Source organism: Ovis aries, chromosome 23 (assembly GCF_016772045.2).
Source record: "Ovis aries strain OAR_USU_Benz2616 breed Rambouillet chromosome 23, ARS-UI_Ramb_v3.0, whole genome shotgun sequence".
Taxonomy (NCBI): domain Eukaryota; kingdom Metazoa; phylum Chordata; class Mammalia; order Artiodactyla; family Bovidae; genus Ovis; species Ovis aries.
In genome coordinates, this window is record NC_056076.1 from 28,851,152 (window position 1) to 28,867,713 (window position 16,562).

The following is a 16,562-nucleotide window of genomic DNA, read 5'->3' on the forward strand; positions in this document are numbered from 1 at the left end:
AGGACTCTCAAGAGTCTTGTCCAACACCACAGTTTAAAAGCATCAATTCTTTGGCACTCAGCTTTCTTTATAGTCCGACTCTCACATCCACACACAACTACTGGAAAAACCATAGCTTTGACTAGACGGACCTTTGTCGGCAAAGTAATGCCTGCTTTTTAATATGCTGTCTAGGTGGGTCAGGGCTTCCTTTGTGGTTCAGTTGGTAAAGAATCCGCCTGTAATGCAGGAGACCTGATTTCGATCCCTGGGTTGGGAAGATCCCCTGCAGAAGAGAAAAGCTACCCATTCCAGTATTCTGGCCTAGAGAATTCCATGGACTATATAGTCCATGGGATCGTGAAGAGTTGGACCCGACTGAGCAACTTTCACTTTTAGTTTGGTCATAGCTTTTCTTCCAAGGAGCAAGCATCTTTTAATTTCATGGCTGCAGTCACCATCTGCAGTGATTTTGGAGCCCCCAAAATAAGGTCTCACTGTTTACATTGTTTCCCCATCTATTTGCCATGAAGTGATGGGACCAGATGCCATAATTTTAATTTTCTGAATGTTGAGTTTTAAGCCAACTTTTTCACTCTCCTCTTTCACTTTCATCAAGGGGCTCTTTATTTCTTCTTCACTTTCTGCCATAAAGGTGGTGTTACTTGCATCTGAGGTTATTGATATTCTTCCCAGCAATCTTGACTCCAGTTTGTGCTTCATCCAGCCCAGCATTTTGCATAATGTACTCTGCATATAAGTTAAATAAGCAGGGTGACAATATGCAGCCTTGACATACTCCTTTCCCAATTTGGAACCAGTCTGTTGTTCCATATCTAGTTCTAACTGTTGCTTCTTGACCTGCATACAGATTTCTCAGGAGGCAGGTCAGGTGGTCTGCTAGTCATCTCTTGAAGAATTTTCCACAGTTTGTTGTGATCCACACAGTAAGGCTTTGGTGTAGTCAATAAAGCAGATGTTTTTCTGGAGCTCTCTTGCTTTTTCAATGATCCAACAGATGTTGGCAATTTGATCTCTGGTTCGCCTGCCTTTTCTAAAACCAGCTTGAATATCTGGAAGTTCACAGCTCATGTGTTGTTGAAGCCTGGCTTGGAGAATTTTGAGCATTACTTTGCTAGTGTGTGAGATGAGTATAATTGTGCAGTAGATTGAACATCCTTTGGCTCTGCCTTTTCTTTGGGATTGGAATGAAAACTGACCTTTTCCAGTGCTATGGCCACTGCTGAGTGTTCCAAATTTGCTGGCATATTGAGTGCAGCACTTTCACAGCATCATCTTTTAGGATTTGAAGTAGCTCAACTGGAATTCCATCACCTCCACTAGGTTTTGTAACTCTTGTAGGTCTCCACTAGGCTTTGTAAGTCTTCTATTTCCTGTGATTTGAGTTCCAGATTTACCCCCAAAACCCTTCTACAGGCTTCCTCTGTAGTTCTGCTGATGAGGATAAAACGTGACAGGCATGCCTGAGTGCTGATTCCAGCCTGCATGACAGTTTGTTTTCTTACAGTGGAGTAATAACTTGGCATACTGGTTCTTTAATAAGTTGGCATTTCACTAGGGAAGTCTGTCTCTTCCCTCTTTTTCCCTTTAGCCTAGATCTCCCTTCTCTCTCCTCAAGGTGAACTTTCCCCTGGGGGAGAGGAAGTAGCGTAAGGACAATTTACCTGATACAGTGCTGGCTGCTCTTTCCCGATGTGTAAGTGGGAGAGGAGAGGTTAACTACAAATAGATTCTTTTTATTTTCTATTAGCTCACTTGTTAAGCATCTTTCAGAGGAAAGGACTAGTCAGTCATGTCAGCAAAAACAAAAACAAGGGCTCACTGAGGCAAGTGCTGGAAGCACCAATTCAAAAACACACCGGAGAAGAGGCAACCTCAGCTGAGCATCTTCAGGGGTTGTAGCTCCTGCGCAGCACGGACACGTTTGTGAAGAGTCACTGTGTTAGGTCAGCATTCAAAGACTTCTATTTCCTGTGAATGAGTTCCAGATTTACCCCCAAAACCCTTCTCACTGTAGCTTGGCTTCCTCTGTAGTTCTGCTGACGAGGATAAAATGTGACAGGCATGCCTGAGTGCTGATTTCAGCTGCATGACCGTTGTGTTTTCTTACAGTGGAGTAGTAAGTTGACATTCCAGTTTTGTAAATTAGTCTCAGGAGCTTTGATAATGTGCACCTTCATCTAGAGAAATGGATTCCCTATATATGGCTGACAATACACGGGAGGTGGAAGCCCAGATCGGGGTCATGCTACCACAGACAGCCTTGGGAGACCACAGGGAAGCTGTCCCCACAGGATCTCCCAGAGTCAGAGGCTCTTGCTTCATCTCTGTTTCAGTCTGAACCTATACAGGAGCTCAGTAGCCTTGAATTGTTGAATGATTAACCCTTTTCCGCTCTGGTGGCTCAGCAGTAAAGAATCTATCTGCAGTGCAGGAGAAAGAGGGGATATGGGTTCAATCCCTGGATCACAGAGATCCCCTGAAGAAGGAAATGGCAGCCCACTCCAGCATCCTTGCCTGGAAAATCCCATGGACAGAGGAAACTTGTTGTTATTGAGTCACTTCAGTCATAGTCAACTCTCTGCAACCCCATGGATTGTAGCTCACCAGGCTCCTCCGTCCAAGGGATTTCCCAGGCAAGAATACTGGAGTGGGTTGCCATTCCCTTCTCCAGGAGAACTTCTCGACCCAGGGGTCAAACCAGCACCTCTTGCAGTGGGAAGCAGGTCCTTTACCACTGAGCCACCTGGGAAGCCCACAGAGGAACTTGTCAGGCCACAACCTGTGGGGTGCCAAAAGAGTCAGATACAACTAAACAACAACAGCACTGTTTAGATTACAAAACAAATCCCCAAGTGTTATCTTATTTTTTAAAAAAGCCTGCATTTGTTCAACTGTAGTTCAATGCAAAATCTCTGCAATGATCTCTGAAATTTTATTTTTTTAATATTTATTTATTTATTTGGCTGTGCTGGGTCTTAATTGTAGCATATGGTATCTTAGGCCTTCATTGTGGCCTGCAGGCTCTAGTTCCCTGACCAGGGATCAAACCTTGGGCCCCCTGCATTGGAAGCACAGAGTCTTAGCCATTGGACCACCAAGGAACTTTCGAGCATTATCCTTTTTGATTCTCGACAATATTAAGGGGGCATATGAAAGTTTATATATCCATTTTATAGATGAAACAACTGTGCCATAATGTTTTGTTGATTTGGGGTCACAATGCAAGCAGTCAACCAAGCCACAACACACTCAAAAATGTGACTGCAGATATTTTTAACCTGGACATATCACTAATGCCTTGTTACCAAAAAGGTGTCACTCAAAACACATCTAAATAAATAATAATACAATAACTAACAGTTATGCAGCTCTTACTAAGTGAAAGGTACTGTGCTAGGCAATTTACATGCATTAATCTGTCCAGTCCTTATGAAGTTAGTACAAATTATAATTCTCAATATACAAGTGAGGAAAACAGACCTCAGAGAAGTTATGCAGGTTGTTCAAGGTCACATGGTTAGGAAGTAGGAAAGCCGGAAATTAAACCTGAACACCCAAAACCTATGGTTTTGCCCTATGTTATACTAGGAGTATATGAAAACCCTTGCCTGGCTAGACACCATAAATCTTGAATTCTTCTTCCAGCTTGATTTGTCATGTGCAAAAGGCATCTTTTCCACTTGGTTTAGTAGCCAAGTTTGAGATTTGGTTTCTATGCTCACAACTCATCAGGCTTTTGCTAGGAAATCTGTCACTTCCTCCAACTCCACCACATGTGCCAATTTATACTTTCTAAGATAAGGACAATCCCAAGAATTGACACCTAAACTCCCAATTCTAGATTTCCTTATTCTGATTCAAACTGCTTCTGAGAAATCCCAGTTATGACAGACAACATGAAATGAAATTTTATGCTATTGAAAGACAATTCCATCAGAATACCAAGCACTGAATAATGCCCCACCTTCACATTTCTCAGATTTCAGATCTATTTATTAGATGTCTAGCTGTATTTCAATTGAAATAGGTATCTCATGTAATGGAAAGTTTTGTGATATATTTTAGAGCATTCTCTCCCCCAGGCCACCCACCAAAATCATCTACATTACTCTTTCATTCAATAAATATTTATTATTTATATTTACTTATATATATTTATATTTATTGAACCACTAATTCAATAAATATTTATTGAACCACAAGTTTAGCTGATTCCTTTGAGAAACAAGGGAAAGGCATAGTCATTGTTGTCAACCTCTTACTACTTAAAATATGTATGAAAATGAGTATTAAAAGCATTACTAACTGTGGGGCTTCCCTGGTGGATCAGCAGTAAAGAATTCACTTGCAATGCAAGAGATATAGGAGACATGGGTTTGATCTCTGGGTTGGGAAGTTCCCCTGGGGAAAGGCATGGCAACCCACCCCAGTATTCTTGCCTGGAAAACTCCATGGAGAAAGGAGCCTGGTGGGGTACAATCTGTGGGGTCGTGAATAGTTGGACACTACTAAGCGATGGAGCACATTACTGATTGCAGAAGGTGAAGGGAATGGCAACCCACTTCAATATTCTTGCCTGGAGAAAATCCCATGGACAGAGGAGCCTGGAGGGCTACAATCCATGGGATCACAAGAGTCGAACACAACTTAGGGATTAAACACCCATGTATTTAAAAACTATAGACGTTTAGAGGAGGGATTTCGCTCTGTAAAGAAAGCTGCATTTAAGTTGGAGTACCCAGGAAAGACGCTATTCCAGGTTAAGCAAAAATCAAGATCAAAAGATGGGCTAAGACAAAGCAGAACATTCATCTAGCTTGGTTGGAGCAGTGGATGGATTGAAAGATGTAGCAAGGAATCATCTGGAAGCCACTGCACCTTGAATGTACAGCCCCGCATTTTACTCTGCATTAACCAGTGGAAGGCAATGGCATTCTTTTTGTTACACAGCAAGTGGTTAAAAAAGAAATGCTGGAGTCAGACAGATTTCCAGCTTTGCCAGAGTATTTCAGTGACTCTGAGAAAGTCACATAACCATTCTAAATCTGCATTTCCTCATGTGTGAAATGATAATGGATATAAAAACTATATGTCAAGAGGTTGTGAAGATTAAATAAAGCAATGATTACAAAAGGAGACTTAACATTGAGGTTGGTGACAGTAGGTTCTAGGAAATGTTATTTAGTCACTAAATTGTGTCTGACTCTTTTGCAATCCCATGGACTGTAGCCTGCCAGCATCCTCTGTCTGTGGGATTTTCCAGGCAAGAATGCTGGAGTGGGTTGTCAGTTCCTTCTCCAGACTAGGAAAAATATTAGTGTTAAATTAGTTAATAGTCAAAGACTTTTACATTTCTTATAACTGACTCTGCGCACACTGAAACAATTTCTAACTCATTTTTGCCCCTTCGCTTGTGACAAAAGGGCTTCCATGTCTGTTCAGTCGAGCGTCTATGAATACTTCTGTCCCTTCAGCTCTCTTTCTATTTCTGTGATTGCACTGGCCTTACTGGCAAACACACCACATTGATATTTTATATTAATCTTCTATTTAGGTAAAACCTAAGGGACTTTTTATAAATACTATACCTGTCATGGCCAGCCTCCTAAATCCTGTCCTCATGTGATTATTTTTTTCCTAAATGTAGAAATTTATACCATCAATGTTCATTTAGTTTTGTTAATTTCAAACTTTTGCTTACAGAACTCTTCCTAAAAGTACTAATATGATCTAATATTTTAACTATAGATCACCTGAACATTTGATAAGCACTGGAAAAAAAAGTGGGAGTGTTAGTCTTCCAGTCGTGTCCAACTCTTTGTGACCCCATGGAATGTGGCCTGCCAGGCTCCTCTGTCCATGGGATTTTCCAGGCAAGAATATTGGAGAGGGTAACCATTCCCTTCCCCAAGGAATCTTCCCGACCCAGGGATCGAAGAGATCAATCCCTGAGTCTCCTGCATTGCAGGTGGATTCTTTACCGTCTGAGCTACTAGAGAAGCATTGAACTTATCACTAAAAATAGGTTAGAGAAAAAAAACAAAACAAAACAAAACAAAACAACAACAACAACAAAAAAAAAACTTCTGAACTAGATGGCTTTATGGGTCCCCTCTGTTTTATTAACCCATTAATCAGCACTATTAGGCTATGATCATTCAACTGGCTAGGCTTTTCTTAATGTTTGCACATATGTTTTGTTCAAAAGGCTATCTGGACACTGGGATCATATACGCCACCCAACTAGGATGTAATTTACCTGCCCCATTATCTATAATAAAAAGGTAAACCAGATGTTGTTTCCATGATTGTTCTTTGCTAACAAGAGCTGTGTTTCCGTGATCACTGTTTTCTTATCTAAACATTTCTCAAATATTTGTTTCATATCCATGCTTTTCACAAAGTTCCCAATGTACACACAGAAGAAGGCTAGCTCACCAGGAAGGATCTGACCAAATGTCCTTATGGGAGCTTTTCCAGGGAAGTCAGTATGGATTCTTGAATTTATAAATTACTGTGTGGGGAGGTAGCATGGAGTTGGCTCAGGAGACAGTGCAAGGCTTTTAGCTATATGTATTTAACACAACATGAAAAATGTTAATCTACAAAACCTTTTATGAGGCAGACTAACTTAGGTATTATTTGTTTTATTTTTAATGCATATTTGGAGGTATTCTGAAAGGAAGAGGACATATTCTAAGACCTTAATTTTTATGTGCAACCATCATATATGCAAAGGAAGAATACTACAATCAATTCTGTTTTAGAGGTCATTTCATTCAAAGACAACAGCTGGAAATTCTGCTATTTAAAAAAGGCTTTAACAATTAACAGTATATTTAAAAAAATTGAATGCAAAGATTTTATTTTACCCAGCAACCAAAAGGAGTTGCTCTATCAAAAGGAGTCAAAAGGAGTCAAAAGAGACTTCTTTTGACCCTGACCACGGGTTCCCTTTGTACTTCATTGTCCCAAATCTCTTGTCCTAAAAAGTCTTCACAGAGCGAACACCTTGGTAGCTTGTTCTGTCACCTCTATTGCACTTTGTCCCATAAATTGGGTCAATATACTTCCTATTCTCAGCCTTTTCTTCTGACTCCACAGGATGCTGGCATCACTCCAAACCTGCTGGGTCCCAATCCTGGTTTTATAGAAATTTTAAAAAAAAATCAATGAGAGAGGAAAAAAAAAATGTTTCTAGATAGCTCAGCTGACATAGCCACAGGCAGGACCTGGCTGGTGCAAGTTGGTATTATTCACATGACCAGTCAGAGACTTTGTTATTTCACAGCACACCTTGCCATCCACGTCTCTCAATTGTTGCAATCAGTGCTAGTGCTTCAGGGTGAAAATACATAAATAACAAATGTGGGCTAGCGCAGGTTCTGGCTGATGCTGGGAATACATACACAACAGCAGTACAGCCTGCCGGGGTCTAAATCGACTAATCAATTCTTGATTTTTTTTTTTTTTTTGCCTTTTCTTTCTTTATTTGTTTATATTTTGTCAGCTAATAGATTGTGACCCATGAAATTGCTTCTTTGAAAAGGAGCTTGCTCTAGGTAATACTTTTCTCTCTGAAAAGAAAATCTACTGACTATGGCATCATTGGGTGAGAGCCCGTAGCATGGGTTACTGCAAGGCAAGAGAAAAAAAGGGTAGGGTTATCTAGAAAGTAAGAAGGAGAGACTCCTTACTTTGAAGTAGGAGGACTCTAAAGGATGTTAGAAGCTACCGTCCTAAGCAGTAGCCTAGGGAGGCTAAAATGCATCCAAAGAGCCTCATTCAGAATGGGAAAAATAAAAATATGAACCTATCCAACTTGGCATGGCAAACGTAAATGGTTTTGAATAATTGAAAGCAAGCAGACTTTACCATATTGCAGCCAAAACTCAAAACAGCATGCTGGCTCCTGCTACACAGAAAAGCAATCTAGGGCATTATCTCCTATGTCACTCTTTCTCCTTTCCTAAGAAACTCTAGCAAGAGGATTTGTGTTTTAAAGATCAATGCCAGATATGAGCACCATGAAGAATGAGTAGGCATATCTTAAAGTGTTGAAGAGGCAGGTTTTGACGAGAAAATAAACCTATTCATAATTTGAAATCCTGTCTTTCCTCTGTGCCAAGTAACAGGCTTTGTCATCCATTACAGAAGCACAGGATGTTTAAATGTTAAAGGAGCAAGAGGAAAAGGAGGTTGCTAGAGGCAATTCCATTTTTATAATCTGTTTTAAAAGTAAGAAGAGCATCATTTTAATAACAGAATGAAATACCCATTTTCACCAAAAACAGTAGAATTTTATGGCTTTGTTTCACTATGCTAACCTCTCCCAAATCAGTTCTTATTTCCTGCCACTGCACTGCAGCACAATCCAGACTTTGCACAAAATATAACATATATTTTCCTCACGCATGATGTCCAAATTAGAGTCACAATTTGACAGCAGTTTAAATCACGCAACCAAGTAGGTTTCCTTTCTAAACAGAAATTTTGTCAGCTTTGTAAGGTAAGAGGAAAACTATAAAAACAGTTGGTGAAGAAATAACAAGAGCTGATGGATTGTCACTAGGACACAGATTGTTTGGAACAAAAGGTTAATTCCATCAACAGAAAAATTACAATCAGAGCAGAAATGGCTGTAATCATACAGAATTAGGTAGTAGGGACAACACATATTGGAAAGCAATAGGAAACTGAATAGAAGTGGAACAACTGGCAGATAAAAACTTGTTATTGAATAAGACCAGAGAAGAGAATGTATGACCAATAAATTCCAATTTGATTAAGAAAGTTATAAGCATCTGGGGAAGAGAAAGATGGCTCTTTACTGACTGTGGAAGGGGTGCTTGTTGATTGCATAGCCTCTGAGCTTGTCAAGTGCTCCAGGCTAAACAAAACACTTCATCACACCTCCTTTTTCTCTCTTACCTGTCAAAATGCCATCTACTCCCACTTTCTATACGTGCTTCCTCTACAAAGAGTGACATGGCTCATGTCTGAAAGCTAAGCCGATGAAACCTAGGTGTAGAAAAGTCCATCATGATTGGTATAATAAACCAGGTGTTCTCTTTGATTAACCACTTGTTTCCTCTACTTACTGAAATGGAGTCACCTCTCAACACTTCCCCTAGAGCAGGAGGGTGCCCACTGGCCTGGGCCCAACACTATCTACCAATGCAACAAGGGTCCCTCCCTACAGTGGGCAGCAAGGTGTCCCAGTGCAGGGTGGGGCCATATCTAAATCACTGAAGATGATATTTCAAACCTTCCGGGCCTACCACACAATGGCACCCTAAGGATGTGGCTGTTCCATTGGTTGATAAAGTTCAGCTAGCATCTATAATTAGCTCCATCACTTCTCATTTTCACCTTCATTCCATGAGGAGAAGGCATCCAAGACTGAAGTCCAGAAAGGAGAAAGATTATAAGGAAATTCATATTTATTGTGGCTTATTTTTACACTTTCAAAAGTTGAATTTACACAATTAATGGATCTAAAGGAGTTGTCTCTGTTTTTATAGGATTCTTAAAATTTAATGAGTTGGTTTCCTTTTTATATAAATAATGTCAAGTGAAAAAAAAGTGAAAGAAAAGAATATTTAGTATGAATTTATAGATATTTTTTTGGTTAGACATAGCAGAAAAGTCACAATCTATAAAAAAGAAATTTTACTGTAGATTTTAGTTGTTGTTAATCTCATTTTTCTCTTTATCATCAACTAATTGCATTAAGAATTTAGAAGAAGGTCTATTAAATGGGGTCATTATACTTCAGACTAGATCAGCTGGTTTCATAATATGATATTTGGAAAAATACCTTTTAATTAATTAACTAATTAACTGGTCACTCCATGAAGCCTCAGGATTTCTGCCACTTACATAATTTTCTATGAACTCATTTTTCTTATTCTAAAGCTTCAGTTCAGTTCAGTTCAGTTCAGTCACTCAGTCATGTCAGACTCTTTGTGACCCCATGGACAGCAGCATGCCAGACCTCCCTGTCCATCACCAACTCCCACAGTTTACTCAAATTCATGTCCATTAAGTCGGTGATGCCATCCAACCATCTCATCCTCTGTTGTCCCCTTTTCCTCCCACCTTCAATCTTTCCCAGCATCAGGGTCTTTTCAAATGAATCAGTCTTCACATCAGGTGGCCAAAGTATTGGAGTTTCAGTTTCAACATCAGTCCTTCCAATGAGTATTCAGGACTGATATCCTTTAGGATGGACTGGTTGGATCTCCTTGCTGTCCAAGGGACTCTCAAGAGTCTTCTCCAACACCACAGTTCAAAAGCATCAATTCTTCGGTGCTCAGCTTTCTTCACAGTCCAACTCTTACATCCATACATGACTACTGAAAAAACCATAGCATTGACTAGATGGACCTTTGTTGGCAAAGTTATGTCTCTGCTTTTTAATATGCTATCTAGGTTGGTCATAACTTTTCTTTCAATGAGCAAGTGTCTTTTAATTTCATGGCTGCAGTCGCCATCTGCAGTGATTTGGGAGCCCCCAAAAATAAAGTCTGTCACTGTTTCCATTGTTTCCCCATCTATTTCCCATGAAGTGATGGGACCAGATGCCATGATCTTAGTTTTCTGAACGCTGAGTTTTAAGCCAACTTTTTCACTCTCCTCTTTCACTTTCATCAAGAGGCTCTTAAGTTCTTCTAAAGCTTAAGCCTTTCCAATTTCACCTATAAGTAGTGAACCACAATTATAATATTTGACTAGGTAAGTGGATTGACATTTCCATTTTTTACCAATATTTCCATCAAAGGTAGTATACTGGTGTCAGGGATGATTAAAACAGATATTATCTTTCCCACTGTCATTCCTCTGTGATTATTTGATTTGATGTGTGCTGTAAACCAGATAACAATGGATCTAAGATCAATATCAGTTTGTGTCTCAAATGTGCATTAGGCTGTATATTTGTATGACCCATCCAGGAACTTGAAGAGAAAAAAAAAAGTGAGCATTCTGTGTGAATTCAGATGTGCAGACAAGATGGACTGAGATGTGCAAAAGATTTATCAGGGGAGAGAGAATATGATGCAGGTCTGACACCTGCGAAAGGAGAAAGATAACGGAAGGTGATTGGATAGAAAGAGTTTCCGACTGTGACAGTGTTTCAAAAGTTTCAGCAAGGTTGATGGGAACTCCTCAAGTCAAAGTTACTCATAAAAGCAGTCCTGTATCTCATAGGAAGGGGCTGCCATAGTAACTTCATTCTGCTCAGTCATTGGCTGGGAGCAGCCCATCAGGAAGCACAGTCTCAAGGCAAACATCATGAGGGAGCTGGTGGGGCAGCTGCTAGTGCTGTCAGTCAATTATGCTCCACCAGCAAGATCTGATGGGTGTATTTTCATGGCCACCATAGTTAGTGTAATTTTGCAACATTTCATTTAGCTCAAATAAGAGATTGGCTAAATCACTGACGTCAATCCATTTAAAGCATAAGTAATACCAAGGATGTATAATGGAGATTCATTTCTTTCATAAACTTTTAATAAGCACATACAATAAACAGTTGCTAAGCCAGTTGCCATGGATAGAAAAGTTATTAAAACACAATACCAGCCTCAAGGAACCTGCACATACAGTTTTACATGTCAGAAAACAGCAAGCAACAGATGTGCATGCATGCTAAAAAACAAATAAGATATATTCTATCATAACATGGGACTCTTTTAACATGCTTATGACACATTCACCCAATGAAACATTTAATAAAACACTTGAGTAAGAAGAAAAGAAAAGAGTTACGTCAGCCATTTTCTAAAACCAGCCAGTAAAGCAAATGATACCATATAGAAAAATTAGTCGATTCATTTTTAAACTTAGAGCATTTCTATTAAAATAACTTAACATTCTGCAAATGATACCAACATTTTTCATAGTTAATGAGTTATTTTCTGTTAATTAGATCTGCTTATAACAAATATGTGATCTCAGCTTTCTTTTTCCCTTAATTTCAGCCATGTATCTGAAAAGCTAGAAATTCCATGATTTCAAATGATAATACCTCACATGTGTAAGAAGGAGGATTGTAAAAAATTATTCATAAGGATGAAAGTCACCCCAAGAATTATTTATTGAATATTAATTCTTTGCCAGATACTTCTTGAGATATTAGAGATATAGCAGTGAGGAAAACGGGTAAAATTCCTACCTTCATGAAGCTTACATTCCTGTTGGGGGTAACAATAGAGAGACACAATAAACAAGATAAATAAACTATAACATGATAGGAAAATCTCTGCTCAGGAGAAAAAGAAAGCAGAAAAAGGGAGGGTAGAAATTTAGAGGTGCAAAGATGTATGTACTAGAATTTTACATAGATGGCCCAAGAATGAAAACTTTACTGAATTACAGTAATAATAATGAATTATAAAATGTTTATTCATTTTTTCCAACAAGCATTTTTGGTAGGTACCAGGTGATGTGAAGCCAGAAATGAATAAGTCAGTATCACTACCCTCACATTGACCATTAAGTAGAGACAGAACATCAACAATCAGCAATTACTTTCCCAAAAAAAGCTAATACATGAGCTAAAAATAAAATATCACAGTGTCTTTATTTTCATATTTCTAAGTAAACTGGTGATGAAAATGTTGATATATTTCACCTTATAAACAAAAGCTGAAGGCTTCTGATATCAAATAAACCAGTAAAGTGGCAAAGTGATGATGCCAGCAATATACTTTTTAAAATATTCCCCCAAAAGTCTCCTAAATAATAAATCAGGAGTATTAATGGAAAAAAAACTTTGGAGAATATCCTCTAAATAACGAGGTTCTCATGAACTTCAGGATAGGCATGACTGAAGCCCTTGCACCAACAGCTGTGTGCCCTGCACGGCATAATATCGTGTGGTTGGAGAACTGAGGGGTGAAGAGTGAGACCCACTTATACCACAAGCCATGGGAACCAAATCTTACTCCAAAATAATCACAACCAAAATGAGACAACCCTACAGAAGCAGAGACTAAAGGATCTGAGAACAACCTAAACGTCCTTACAGGATACAAGATTCACAGAGAACAAATAGAGCTTTTGAAAGTGAGCAGACCAAACATAGCTTTGTCAAGGTAAGCCCTTGAGAAATATGGGACAAATACTCATTTTCAGAAGTGAAAAAGCTTCCTCTCAAGGAACACTATTGGAAATACATGCTAAAGTAAGTGGAAGAGGAATCTTGAGGGTAAAAAAGAGAGTGAAGCTTCAGATAGAGGGTGGGGGCAACCCAAAGGAGGAAGCTGCTCCTGAAAAGCAAAAGGTAAAATTATGAGAATAAATCTGACAGGTGTACATAGCTCAGGGTTGAAAGATGCAGTTGAAGACAGAAAATACTTCTGATGAACACACATCTATAAAAGCCAGAAAAGCAGCTACAAAAAGCACCCCCCTTTTTTTTCTTTTTACTATTTTACATAACAACCAATAGAAAATTCTCAACCCAAGCAGCTCTTCACAAGAATATCTTCCTAACAGCTATGAAAATCCAAAACGATGATATGTGGGTGGGGGAAGCTTACAGGCTATATAGTCTTTCAATATGAAAAATAAATAGACATGACAACAAATGTACACACAAAAACGGCCTCATGGCTGGAGTATTTTAAAAGGCAAATTGTAAGGAACTCAAAGTTGAATGACACAGGAATATTACCCTGATATTAGGCTGCTGCTGCTGCTGCTAAGTCATTTCAGTCGTGTCCGACTCTGTGCAACCCCATAGACGGCAGCCCACCAGGCTCCCCCGTCCCTGGGATTCTCCAGGCAAGAAAACTGGAGTGGGTTGCCATTTCCTTCTCCAATGCATGAAAGTGAAAAGTGAAAGTGAAGTCACTCAGTCGTGTCCGACCCTCAGCAACTCCATGGACTGCAGCCTACCAGGCTCCTCCACCCATGGGATTTTCCAGGCAAGAGTACTGGAGTGGGGTGCCATTGCCTTCTCCTGATATTAGGCAGTAATTTTAAACTAAATGCACAAAGACTTGGGAAAATGCACCACAGCTTTAGGCTCTTTCAAATTTTCATAAGACAGCTGTAAAATGTTTATTTTGCTAACCAATTTTATTAATATACAATATTCCACAGTTCTCTATCTCATAAACAAAATATCCATTGGGGTGTCCCTGAGAGTGTTTCTGTGCCCTTCCTTAAAATATAAATCATCCCCACTCATTCTTTTTCAAGAAATTGTATTTTTACTTAACTAATGAACTATATTCTCTTTGCTAAAAACACAACAGGACAGGACAATACCTAGCATACGAAGCATAACATAAAGCCTCATTTGCCACCACACCAGCCCCTATTCCTTATCTCAGAGGAAATCAGAGGGTGAATCCTTCTATTCTACTTTCCACAAATTCATATAAATGCAAAACACACACATATAGATATATGTTTACATGTTACATATGAGAATGGTACATATGAGACCTATCTGTATACTCATATATACATATGTATACATGTATACATATACACGACACATACATAAGACAGGCAAATATATTTACACCAATCCAATGATAGCTTCATGTAAAACTTCTGCCCATTTTCAAAGACTCCACTAATTTATATCCCATCAACAGTTTTTGCTCACATTCTGGCCAAACAGAGTTCTCATCAATTATTTCAAATTTGTCAACTTTATGGAAGAAAAGTGTCTTGAGTATTTTAATTTGCATTTAGAAGGGTATTCAATTTCCCATGTTTATCATCCATTTGTGTACCTTCAACAATAAATTGCCTGTCCATTATTCCTTTTCCTATCTGTTTATCTTTTACTTTAAATCCATAGTAGACCTTTATATTTATACTAATTTATCCATTATCTATTAATGTGGGGCCAACATTTTTTCCTTTTTTTGATTTTTGAGATATTTTTAATAGAAGTTTTAAATTTTATATCAAAAAACTGCCAGTCATTTTTAAGGCTTTTGTGTTTTGTGGTTTTTAATGAAGAAATTTTATTATTATGTTAAAAAAATAATTGAATTATCTTCTCTTATTATTTTATTGTTTATGTACATTATCTTTTCAACTTCCTGCCTACAATTTCTAGGGAAATACCTATTTTTTCTGGATTTTTCCACTTTCCACACAGTTTATCCATTATTTTTAGATAGTGCTTTAATCACATCAATATTGATAAATAAAACCATTCCAGTTTCTAATTTTAAAAGGATTTATTCCATGTTTCACCAGATCAGATTTGCCAACGTTAAATGTATTTTATCGATTTTTTTTAAAGCATCAGCTTTTAGTTTCAAGGGTAAAATAACTAAAAATATTTCAGGGGCTGGCCCTGCGCAGTGGAGTAAAAGCGGGGTCGCAGTACTTTTTCTTGGAAGCAGAGGGGCGGGAAGCTGCGCCCGGAAGGAGATGGTCCTCAGGATCCTGAATTTAAGTCTGGACAAGAGCTACAGCATGGGGGGAGGTCTGGGGCCTTTCTGCAATGGCTCACCAGAGCAGGTGCCTCTCTGGCTGACAATCACTCGAAACCACGAAAAGTCGAGTGGACGGACGCAGAAAAGCTGGAGAAGATGAGGGATCACGAACGAAAGGAAGAAATATTCCTCCCTGGCCTGGCTCTTACTCCCAGAAACTTACCAAACCCCTGCTAAATTAGCCTTCAGACACCATGCAGATGGCACATGAGATCCAGGACATTCACATAGCAAACTCCGGGCAGCACAAGCCAGGCTGGATAACTTGACCTTGATGGAGGTTAACACCCCGGGCTGTCTTCCCACCAGCGCTCCATCCCAGCAACAAACTCCGCACACACCTGCAGCCTTCTGAAACTGACCCTTTTCGGGACTTCGAGGGAGAGGCTGGCTTGTCCAGGCCGGTAGGAGGCTCCCAGGTGGCGTGTGAGCGCTCAGGACCGGAAACAGAGGCTCCCATTTCTGGAGTTCTCCAACTGAACTGCTATGGAATGTCTGAAAAAAGAGCCGTGACTCAAGGAGAAGTTTTACAGCATTGTTGGAAAGCAGCCGTTAGCAGCCGGCTTGTGCTTAGTCCTCGACACCTTCTGTAATTCCACACTTGCCCCTAGGAGCCGACTGACCCTTCATGAGGAAAGAAAAAAGCTTTGGCAGACCAAGGGATTTCCCCAGCAGAGCCTCGGGTCTCCTCGCAACTGCCATGGGCAGGTGAGTGTTCCCACTTCGGAACTGTCTTGCGCAGGTGAATGTTGGATGAAGTCACTTGTTGCTTTCACAAGCAGCCAGAGTAGTGATGTTGCCAAGACCGTTTTTCTTTCTTTCTTTTCTTTTTTGTCTGCTTAATCCTGATCTTGCGATAAATTTAGAATCGCCTACACAGGATGATCACAAAGAGGAGAGTAGATGAGTGGCTTGGGATGGTTGACCCGTGTTTATCATCTAAGTTAAGCCCTGATACCCAGTGAAGCTAGAATTTTAAAAAACGTTCAGAAATACTTTAAATTTTGTCATTAATTTTATTACTGATTTCATTCTCTTTTCTTTAGCTTTATTATTTTCCTAGCATCTGAATTCATGTTAATTTAT